General features: G+C 43.1%; 1 protein-coding gene across 4 annotated transcripts in view; it reads left to right on the top strand.

Moving 5' to 3' along the window:
* Positions 1 to 6,180: 6,180 nt before the first annotated feature.
* Positions 6,181 to 11,860, top strand: part of LOC147009771 (organic solute transporter subunit alpha-like) — a 46,309-nt gene continuing 40,629 nt past the window's right edge. For 2 of the 4 annotated variants that reach the window (XM_085860841.1, XM_085860837.1), the window contains exon 1: positions 6,181 to 6,338. The gene's annotated coding sequence lies outside the window, so the exon portion shown is untranslated. Of the gene's footprint in view, positions 6,339 to 11,546; positions 11,688 to 11,860 lie in introns of those variants that run through there. The other 2 variants (XM_085860838.1, XM_085860840.1) reach the window with 2 other exon arrangements.

The raw sequence follows: 11,860 nt of genomic DNA, 5'->3' as shown, positions 1-11,860 counted from the left end.
TCATGTTGTGTGATCACGTTGTTATTATTTCAAATGCATCTTGCTTTTGACAATGTCTTATTGCTATTCGCCTCATTACATGATCCACTGGATTATTTGGTGAAAAGTTTGAAATAGCCTCGATTGTCTTTCAGGGCATCCTTTTGAATGTTTCCAGGTGAGCAGATAACTATTTTATCTTGAGATGCAGACACATTAACATTTTTGCAGGAGAAATGTATTAAAAGATGTTGTTCAGGTTTTCTGATTATACTAAAGCCTTGAGAAAACTAATGGATCCCCAGAAAAAGGAGAAATGCAAACAGTGTGACCACTCCTCATTTTCATAAATGCCAAGGTGAGCCAATGAAAAAAGCCAAGAATTCACAAAGTTTCGGAAAAGTGATGATAATACAAAACCTATACGCCAAGAAAACCTATAGAAAACCAAGACACCAAGGAGAACAACGAATAGCCAAGATCTTGTGAAAAAAGCCAAGGATTGGTCACACTGAATGCAAAGGTACTACAAGTTGTGGGAATACGGTTTTTCCATTCCCCTAACAAATTGTTTCTTGACATGGAAAAACATTTTTTCTTTGCTGTATTATTCGGCAACATTCTCTATTATTATTATTATTATTATTATTATTATTATTATTATGTAGCATTGCTTTTATTTCAATCTTACGATCATGGAGCAAAGGTGGATGTCATGAAACTCCAAAATTGACGTGGTGGAAATAGCACCACCTTTGGTGGTAGCTGGTATTACAAATCATCTTCATTCATCTTATGATATGTCGTGATCAATGAAATTTATTTCAAAAATGACGATTATAAAGGCCACAGCATTTTACTCCCCTGAGTTGGGCCACCCGGAGGGTGGGAGTGCCTGGTTGTTTTAATAACCATGTTACATGTGCGAACCAATTTTCAGCCAAACTGGCCAATCATAGAGGAAGAAATCAAAACCTTCACGCTGATTGTTGATATCATATTCTTACTGGTTCCACACTGGCTTGGGTGTATTTGGAAGTCAACATAGTGACACAGGTGTACAAAATATCAGAACCATAACTTGTTAGACTTTAGCTTGCTACTCGGTTGATCACATGCTCCAAATGTCCACCTATGTGCTGAATGCAGATTTGAACATGACGGGTGAAGTTATTGATTACACGCTGACATTTGGAAAGTGGGATTGACCTAACTTTCTCTGTGATTACTTGTTTTTAACTCAGTACTGACAGGAAGATTACAAAACCCAAGTCAGTACTGCCATCTGCCGAGAATTAAACATTAGTCCTGGAACTTCATTGTCAGACCTCATGTATCTAATTTGTGGTTGAAAGATAAAGTTGTTGTAGCTTGGATTGTTGTATGCTTCATTAGCAGACCATTTTTGATGCATCCACACACCTGATACAACAAACACATTGGAAAATGAATGAATAGGAATGCCAGTGAAAGACCAGAACATCGATATTGTAAAAGGAGCTGTGTCTGTCTGTCTGTTTGTCATGTTATAACTTGAGAATGGATTAACAGATTTCAATGAAACTAAAGGCCCAGTCACACCTTGACGTTTTAGCCAGCTTATGCCGATTTTTGGAAAATGTGTAAAACGCTGGTACACGTCGAATACGTTATGGGTAAGTTTTGATAACATTGAGACCACGCTGAAAAACACTGCCATACGTCGTAGTACGCTGGCTTTAAACGTTGTACTTTTCGGTTGTCCTCAAATTTTCCATGCTTGAAATTTTAAGACTTATGCCAGCATATGACTCACATGTTCCGCATAACGCTGGCCATAAGTTGTAGCCACGTTACGCGATCGTTGACACACGTCGACACACGTTACTTTTAAGTTACTCATAAGTCGAAACACGCCGAGGTAATGTTTAGCGTACCCGAAACTTATTTCTAACCTATGAGTAACGTGTTGTAGGCACGTTACGCGATCGTTGACACACGTCGACACGCATTACTTGTAAGGTAACTCATAAGTCAAAACACGTCAAGGTAATGTTTAGCGTCAGTGTTCCAGACTCCCTGGGGTTTTTTTTTCTCTCTTCTTCGGTATGACTGTGATGTCGACACTTCGATTTCTAGTGCGGTTATAATATAATATAATTAAAAGGCTGCCGCTCAACGAGTTAAATCATAACCGCACTAGAAATCGACGTGTCGACATCACCGTCATACCAAATAAATAAATAAATAAATAAAAACAGGGAGTCTGGAACACTGACGCTAACCATTACCTTGAGTGTTTCGACTTATGAGCACCTTACAAGTAACCTTTTTGTCAACGTGTGCCAACGTTCGCATATCGTGCGTACAACTTATTCCCATCGCATACGGAGTGTGTGTCATACGGCAAGTACGTCGTAAAATGTTTAACACGTTTATAATTACAAGACGTACTCCACTTAATACGACGTACGATAGCGTACTTTAGCGTTCTATTCACGGATACCAAACTTACCCATACCGTATTCGACGTGCGCCAGCATTTTAGACGCATTTTTCAGAGGTCGGCATACGCTGGCAAGATCGCCAAGGTGTGACTGCGATGTTGACACGTTCATTTCTCCTGCGGTTATGATTTGAATCATTGTGTGGCAGCCTTTTAACAGGCTACGCCACGTGATCGTAGGCGATACGTGCAGCGCGCTATGCATAAGTTAGACTATCGTTGGGCATAGGTTGTGAACGCTGACAACAGGCTAAGCATTCGTTGGTATAAGTTATCTATAACACAACGAAACGTTCTGTGTCCGTTACTAATATGTTATGCATACAACCACTCGTTATGAATACGTCCGAATCTTTAAAAAAAAACATCAAAAGTTCAGCGTAAGCCAGCGTTTTACATACATTTTGATATGTTGCCATTGCTGGCTAAAACGTCAAGGTGTGACTGGGCCTTAACGACTGTGGATTCAGGGAACTCCCAGGCAGGTTTGTGATGTAGAAAAAACAAATGTTTGTCTATGGGTCGATAGTTACTCGTGGCAACTGCAAATGCCAACTTGTAACACTGGTTATTCCCACACAGAGGACAGAATCTCCCAGGAATCCATTTTTTTGTGAACGGATTAATGGATTTCAATGAAACCAATGACGGTGGATTCAGGGAACTCCCAGGAAGATGCAAAAAATAAAATAAAGGACGGTTTGTGTATGGGTCCATGGGTAGACGTGGTGAACTTGCAAACGCAAACTTGTGACGCTGGTTATCCTCACATAAAATCTTCTGTGATGCTGGGAACAGGATCTCCCATGAATCCTTTTTTGTTCTTGCCCCATAGATTAGCCATCACAGCAAAGATTGGTATTTCCCATCAGCAAAGCAATGGGTCTTAGATGCCAGTAATAATGATAATGGAAATGCTGAGGGCACAGCCAATCAGAACTGCCAAGAATGGCAACAGAAGAGGGAAAGATGGAGGTACACACATTCACCTCTAAGTTGTCTATAGCCTGGGTTTGAAACCTGACCCAGCTATAAACTGTCATCCTGGTGTTTCACAGACAGGGTTTTCCATCAATGTGAGTGCCACCCCTCAGATGGACATTAAACCGGTTGTCCGGCTTGTTGGCATTCATTGGTGGACGTTAGAGATCCATAGTGTCCTTCACGAAGAGCCGGCGAGCTATCACCGGCAGCACAAACAAATGACAAATTCTTGCCTCAGCTCCTGCTGGGAAGGCAATTGCAAACCACCCATTATAACCATTGACAACAAATAGCATCGGCAGCACCGACGCTCTGTTACAGAGTATGGTACATCAGAATCAGAAGGTGTGATGCAATTTGCAGAGCGTTGGTGCTGCCGAAGCTGTCTCTTAGCACGGGTTATGCTGAGTGTTTTGTTGTTTCCTTCCCAGTAGGTGTTTAGTAACTTGCTCAGGATGCTGTGGATTCAATGAAAGTGTAACCTTCAGTACTCGTGCTGCTGATGCTGCCAAGAGAGCTAATATGAAGCTGGGAATCGATAAAAGATCTGGAACTGGTAACACCCCTGACAACTGGAACTCGACCTGAGAGAGCAGTCAACACAAAAATGGTCAACCAGTTCAAGCCTGTATTTGAAGTACACAGGGCAAATCATCCATTGAAGTGCCAACCCCACTAGAGGAATACATGTATCAGCGCAGTAACGAGGGGCAAATAAGCATCGCTTCCAGCCTCTCCATCCAAGTAAATCCAAGTAAGTAAATGACATTCTCTTCATCAAAGGCCTGCTATCTTTCACGTTCACCAACGACCTGTACTGGAAGATGGGTCCTCTCTTTCTTTTTTTATACACAGTCAAGACAGCAGGGTTGAAGGAGAAAATAGTGGGAGATTTGGACAAACAATAGGTGTGGGGAGGAATGAGGGACACTGGAGGATGCATGGGGTGGACAAGATGGATACAGAAGGAAACTCTTAGGAAGCAAAAACTGGAAATTTGGAAGGTGGAGGGATTGGGGTGGGGAAGTGGGTTAATGGGGTGGGGGGGGGGTGAAAATATCGTTTTGGATGGGGAATGAGCTGAGATTGTGGTGAACAGCTGTGAGATTGAAGAGAATGTGGAAGTTGGTTCCATAGGTGGGGAAAAAGAGGAACTAATGTGTAGTGGTGAGCATTAGTGATCCTGGATCGACTACGCACACACCGGTGCGTCACCCTGTATATGAAACACCAGGATGACAGTTTAACTTGTATCTTGGTCGAGATTGGAACCCAGGCCAGACAGTTCAAACATGAGTGCCCTACCTCGAAGATAAAACAAAAATTGAGGGCCATTTTGTTTAACATTAATAATTTATTTCTATATAAAGGTGGAGAAATTTCACGACACGGTCATTTGAGTTTATTTTGTTAACCAGCAGATACCGGTCTACGACGGGTATGGGGGACAGGACGGATCACAATACTCTGTTACGGTAGTTTCTTTGGATGTTTTGTGCCACATTCAACGGCTCAGTTCATATTGGTGGCGTGTCTGGGTGCCCAAGGTAGCGTTTGAGACCGGTCGCTTTCGATTGTTGGCCTTGACACATAGTGCCGGATGAGTAACACGAACGATTTGACATATTCATCGTTTCTATATTACCTCCATCAACACATTAACAACATGGCAGGGTAAAAGTCATAAATGTTGAGTTGAACAAACGTCCTGAACTCATGGACGTAGTTAAGTAAAGCACGTCGTCTGGGACCCGGCTGTCGATTTGCCGCCGAACGCTGCTGATTGTGACGTCATAGATTCCCTCTTTGAAAATTCTATCTACATTCGATTTTTTTTAAATCAGTTATCACCTGCGTAAATACATGGAACACATAATGTGAAGATTTCGGAAGTATTAACAGAATATGTTCGGAGAAAAGTTTGTTAGAAGTTCCAAGCTTACGCCCATTATATGATGATGATTCAGAAAATAAATAAATACTATTTGCAAAATGACTACCGGCCTTCTATTGATCATTATTGTATGTATTACACAGTGGACAGCGAAGTTTCTGAACTTTCATCGTTTTACAGACGAGCAAGTAGGCTTAACGGATCGAGTTGATAAGTTGTCTTGTGACTAGCAGTAGTTACATACTAAAGTATGGTGTAGATCATTTGAATTCAAAACGGATTTATTACTTTTCTCAATGATTAACTAATGTGATTTTTGCAACACTACCAATGCAAACACTCTTGATCATAAAAGGTGAGGAAACCTTTGCTGTCATGGCAATGGAAACGAGAACAGCACTCGAGAGAGTGCAAACCTCCAACAGCCTGAACGGTTTACATTTTGTATCCCACTGACGGGCTGGATCTGGATTCGGACCTGAAACAAAATCGAATCGGCTTGTTCTTTTCACCTTCCCAACTCATCCACCTCGTTTTGTCATGATCCATCCAAAACTTTTTTGAGACATTGTGCTATATATCATTTTTGGCCCTTTCACTCAATGCTGAAGAATCACTTAAAAAAATTCTAGTATCCGGATGTTCAAAATGTAATCAGCTCGTCCTTGTCACACATCAAACCTGTTCACCAAATTTTGTCGGAATCCGTCCATAACTTTTTGAGATATCCTGAAACGGGCAGACAGATAGAGGTGAAAACATAACCTCCACCCACCTTCGGTGGCAGAGGTAGGGACCATTTATAGTGAGGAGTAGCAATACGTAGAGGTAAAAGCAACCTTTGGTCGCTGTGCCATTCATTCCATTCCATTCGCACTACCTCGTGCATGCCTCTCGTAATATCTCGGTCTCCAATCCCCGTCCAACCCAAACCTTGTACCATATAGCCACTCGCACTCCATCTCCCAGACTCGGCAGTGGAGGCTTCTTTGACTTGTAAGGAATCATATCCGTTCGTGGGATTTAAATTGCATTGCCTTGTTATTTTCATGTCTCCCTTCTCCTTGTCATGATACCAGATATTTTCTTTCATCCTAATTATCTATCTTGACTTTTGCCTTTGCTGGAGTGGTGAGGAATAGAACATAAGGGTCTGTGATCGGGAGTCTGGTGTAATGGATAAGAACATTGAAAATATGGAGATATATATATATATATATATATATATATATATATATATATATATATATATATATATATATATATATATATATATATATTGTTACGGTTATAGGAACCATATGCATACAAAACATACAGTTGTTCCGAAGTTAGTCATGCCGTTAAGTATATGTGTAGACAGAACCCCTCCTTGTGTTTAGTGGGATTTTGAAGGGGTGCGTTGCGATGTTTTTTTTTAGTTCGGTTAATAAATCATTTTATTTCTCCTCTTATGGAACCACGGTACCTTCCTAGTGCTTGCAGCCCTCGGTTCGCTGGCCACAGCGTACCACTGTCCACCCGCTGTCTACAGAGACTCGTTTTTCCGAGGTAAAATCTCCATGTTCGCCATTCCAGTTCCTTCTCGGCTTCCCCAAACGTACGCAGTGTGGCTGTACCATCATTCACCTTCCCCAAACATGCGTGGAGTAGGCGGGCCTCGTCGGTGCCTGGCCGAGGCCCTGCTAAGAAAGGGCGGACCCATGGAGGCCCTGTCCAATCAGGGTGGACAGTGATGTTAGTTTTGACCAAGGCCCCGCCCCGCTGAGGAAGGTCGTTGGACTACAAAAGGACCCTCTGAGACGCGCGTTCGTGGGAGTTCAGTCAAAAAGCTCAGTTCAGTTCTGCATTCGCTGGGGTGTTCGTTGGAGTTTTGCTGGAGTCTTGAGTTTGGTGTATGAGGAGGATTGACAGACTGAGAGCTTTTTCAGGAGTCTGTGGGTGGTGGTGCATGGCTGTTCATCATTGGTAGATCGATCCGTCTGGTCAATTCCGATAACGACCGAGGACACCCGAACTCGACCGGGTCTCTCGCTGGGTCCTGTCCGCGACCCTGATCCCTGCCCTGGGACTCCACTCGGGTTCCTCCACGGACACGAGCCCCACGCGTGTGACTGCGGGCCGAGCTGCACGACCATTGTAAATAAAACAATTGCACAAATGTTCCCAGTTCGTTTTCGTCTTTTCCTCCATTCGTCCAGCAAGGTTCGAATCTGAGCTTAGGCGTGTTTTTATACCCGAAAATCCGTTCATTCTAGCCGGTACGACCTTGGCAGATCCGCTCGCTGCATCCGAACCGGAAAGGTAGTTGGCAGTTGGTAGTCGGTAGAGTGGTCCGGTTCGGGAAAGGCGTACTGAGGGCGTGGTTCCCCAGTAGACGACACCGCGTGGTTAATTAGGTAAATTGGTTCTAGCCAAAAATACCCTACGCTATGCGGTGGAGGTATTGGCGTCCACGGTCGGTTAAGCGACCCGCCGCCTCATGTAGTTATCTGAGAGGGAAGGCCTCCAATTACAGAGTCTGGTGGGAGATGACGTAACCTTCCCCACCTAGCGGTCGTTCTCGCCACCGGACCCCCATGCATACAATGAGTGAAAGGGGAGGGGGGGTATGAGGTACCATGTCATGGAGTGTCATCATCACTCCATTTGAAAGCCTTTATCCCTGAACAGGGGTCAGATTTTTGCGGGCTCCAATCATGGTACCCTTTCTTGTGGCAATGTTTTTTACGGCCGGATGCCCTTCCTGACGCCAACCCTTTAGTCACCTTTGACCTTGCAAGGATAATTACCAGTATACTGGTGCTCATTTCACCAACCTTTGGAAGGATGCCAGGCTGAGTCAACCCCCCTGATGCTAACTCAGCGGCCAGCGGGGCTCGAACTCAGGACCCTGAGAATCCCAAGCCATGTCATAGAATGTACACTTTGCCAAAGTTCAATTTAATATTATTTTTATTTACAATGCAGTGGACTTTCCACACGGTGTCATTGTTGAGTTGAGCATCTGTCCTTGTAATTTATCTGATCAACCCCCTGAGGATTACATCTTGCGACTGGGATGAAGTCAAGCAAGTTAGGCAATATACACTTGAATCAACTTATGAGGAAAGCTTAGTGTTGGCTTCACGGTTAAAGTGGCTGGTTTAAGATCTTAGGGTCTTATGTTAGCCCGTCATTCCATTAATTAACATCAGGTTGGTTGCAATGTAATTGACTCAGCATGTCATATTTGTGAGGGGGGGGAGGGGGAGGCAAAATGAGTATCAGCTTACTAGTAACAAGGGGTACTACCATCAGATGCACACGGTATTCCCCCAGTGTGTTGTTTCTTACAAAATGTTGTTCTTGGAGTCTGAGGTGAACCGGACACCCTGTAGATTCCTGTGCCGACCTCCACGGTCTGATGGGTGATGACGCGTACATCTTTGAGCGACTGTTCCACAGCCGATGGAGTCTCAACTGCATTGGTGAATGTAATGTCCTCAAACTTGATGCGAAATATTGCAGAAACCATCTTCTGATCTTGTAAACTGGCAATAAATAGACAGATAGACATGTTTCAGTCTTGCCGCAAAATCAGCTACACATTCTTCCAAGTTCATTGTCAAATTATCGAATTCATACCTCGCTAGTTGTGGCGATTTTTCAGGCTCAGTATGTTCCTCCATCCTCTGGGCGATAGACTGGAACGTCAAGATGTCGTATTTCGGCTTGTTGGGAGCGAACGAGTCTCACAAAAGCCGATAATTGTCCGAGGATAGCAAAGAAAGAAGAATGGTCTTCCTTGTGGTTTCATTGTCCAGGCCATTTGTATGAAATAAACTCCAATTGTTTAGTAAAAAGTTCAATTGTTCGTCACCACTAAATGCAGGAACTTTACCGTGAATACTGACTCGATTGTCAGCCATCCTCGTTGCCAACTCTGGTGTTCACTGACAATACGAGTCACGAGACAAGGCCCGAGGCACAAGCATGGACCATGCTTTATTAGTAGTGGTTCCGAACATGCACCGCCCAGCAGGTGGTGTTCAAGCTTCGACATACAGTAATTTACACAATCTACATACAGCACAGTTTCATGGACGTACATCGTGTTATGAAGCAGCACAGATTGGTAGGCCTTAGGCCTTAGGCTTGGGTTAGTCCATGGCCCAGGGCAATTGGCATGATCCCAGGTAACGAAACACGCTGGTGAGGTTCTTCTTCTTCATTTTGGTTCTGGTATCGGCTCGAGCATGCAATAAAGCAAACTAATTTTTATCTCCGGTTTGTTATCATCGTTATCTCTATTAGTTTCTAGTCCATAAAAGATATCAGTAAATGAAAATTGCTGTTCCTTTTATTTTGCCAAATCGACCCAGGATGGGAGGAGTGAGGGAATAGAAAACTGAGACTCTGCCAAACTGTATAAAGGATGCTATGATGGATGGATAACAGTGGACAATAAAGATTTCGCTACTGGGGTGGAAACATGTGTCCCAGACTAAATCGAGTATGCTGATTCTGAATCTTAAATCAGATTTTTCTCACCACGTCAGGATTTGGAGTTATACATATGCTCATATTACCTTTTACGGTTGCTTGATGTGGTGGGTGATTTTGAGTGATCATAAATTATTATTTTTTTGTATTTTTGGTTTCAATTGCAGCAACACAACTGTTGTAGAATATTATTTCTCCTAAAATTAGCTTTAGAATGCACTTTCAATTATTAACAAGCTCAAATGAGCTAAGATCCTCGTCTTCTTAATGATGACGTCATAAAAACGAATATGACGTCATTGTGTTGTATCAGGTTTGCGATAAATTATCTGTGCTAATGCCCGGCTTGATTGCCGCAAACAAAATTCAAACGGTTGCCTAGTGTCGGAGATAATGGTATAGGCGATTTCCATTTGCGCCAATATTATGACGTCAACTTTTTTTTCTAGGAAGAATTTCCAAAATCGAAGATGGTTACTGCCTGCGTGTGGACTTTTTCATATACATGGCAAGTTTCACGAAGATCCGATGAAAACTCTGGGTTGTGAAACAAAAAATGTCAAAAAATAGGAATGACGTCATAAAAATTGATATGACGTCATAGTGATGTATCATATGTGCGGTAATTCATCTCTGCTGATGCCCTGTTTGATTCCTGCAAACACAATTCAAAAAACTTGCCGAGTTTCGGAGATAATTTTTAGGCGATTTCCATTTGCGGAGATATTTTGACGTCATAACTTTTTTTTCTCGGAGGAATTTTCAAAATCGGAGATCGTTACTGTCTGCGCAGGGTATTTTTACATATATACGCCAAGTTTCAGGAAGTTTCGATGAAAACTTTCGGCTGTGAAACAAAAAAGTCCACAAGAACAACAACGTGAGTATGACTTAGAGATCCTCCACGAGGATCTAAAAATGGATAAAAATTGACCAAGCTATGAATTTTTAAGTAAAATTTTCCACGTGACATTGCAATTTTTAACTAACGCCAACCCTTATGAAAAACTTTTTAAAAAAGGCATTGGATCACGACGGTAATGGCTTCCAATATCTTCCACGCGTTCAAAACAACCTCGATCCACGACACGAGTCAGCCAGGTTGTGCTAACCAAGATGGCGCCGGTCACGTGACCACAATCTCAAGATGGCTCCACTTTCCATGGGCAATGAGCAACAACAAAAAAAAAAACAAATCTCATCAAGAAGTTTGACGCAGAGAAAACTGATGCTAAACTCAAAGCAGGCATTTTCATTGGGTCCCAGATCCGAGAACTGATGTGAGATCCCGAGTTCAAAAATAAACTGAACCCACTTGAGATTACAGCATGGGAAGGCATTTGTGTTGGTTGTGCACAACTTTCTTGGGAACCATCGAGTTGAACAGTACGTGGAATTAGTGCACAACTAAATTATAACTGCAGATTTGAAATCAGCGGTTCAGATTTAACCAACACCACCCCACCCACCTGCATTTACCTAAGAAGCAGCCGAAAAGTTTTTTTGTTGTTGTTGCCCCGTGATAATTAACCGAATGTCTTCCCAGTTGCAAAACAGCTTGTGCTTAGTTATTGAGAGTAATTGGGTCGGATCAACAAAACCACGGTCCTGGTGGATCGCTAACAACGGGTGCTGCACCGTGGAGCATGGTGTTCGGGAAAGGTGTGAAACGCCACACCTGTGTCCTCGGCCATCACGCGGGCACAGCGAATGTTTTGCACAGATGTTGCCGTTGGCGTTATTACCGTCGTCACATGTAAGCCGCCAACATCTTCACTACAGAGCGCTGGTTGAGAAACGTTGAACGTTCGCTGGATGAGAATCACGTGACCGCTCCATCGCGACGTCATCAAAAGGTAGGTTTGGGCGGGAATTTAGAACTTGGGCCAGCACACAATGGCCGACACTTGCGCCAGAATGTGGGACATTCGGCTTAACGTCCGGCACACTCATTGATGTAATGCCCTGCATGCCAAGTACCAGGGAGGTAGTTCATAGTCTACTTTTGGAATCGAATCCAGATTCTTGTGATT

The sequence above is a fragment of the Eptatretus burgeri genome, chromosome 17 (genome assembly GCF_056783735.1).
Source record: "Eptatretus burgeri isolate ZD-2024b chromosome 17, Ebu_testis_v1, whole genome shotgun sequence".
In the NCBI taxonomy this organism is placed as follows: Eukaryota; Metazoa; Chordata; class Myxini; order Myxiniformes; family Myxinidae; genus Eptatretus; species Eptatretus burgeri.
This window is presented reverse-complemented; position numbering and strand designations above follow the sequence as displayed.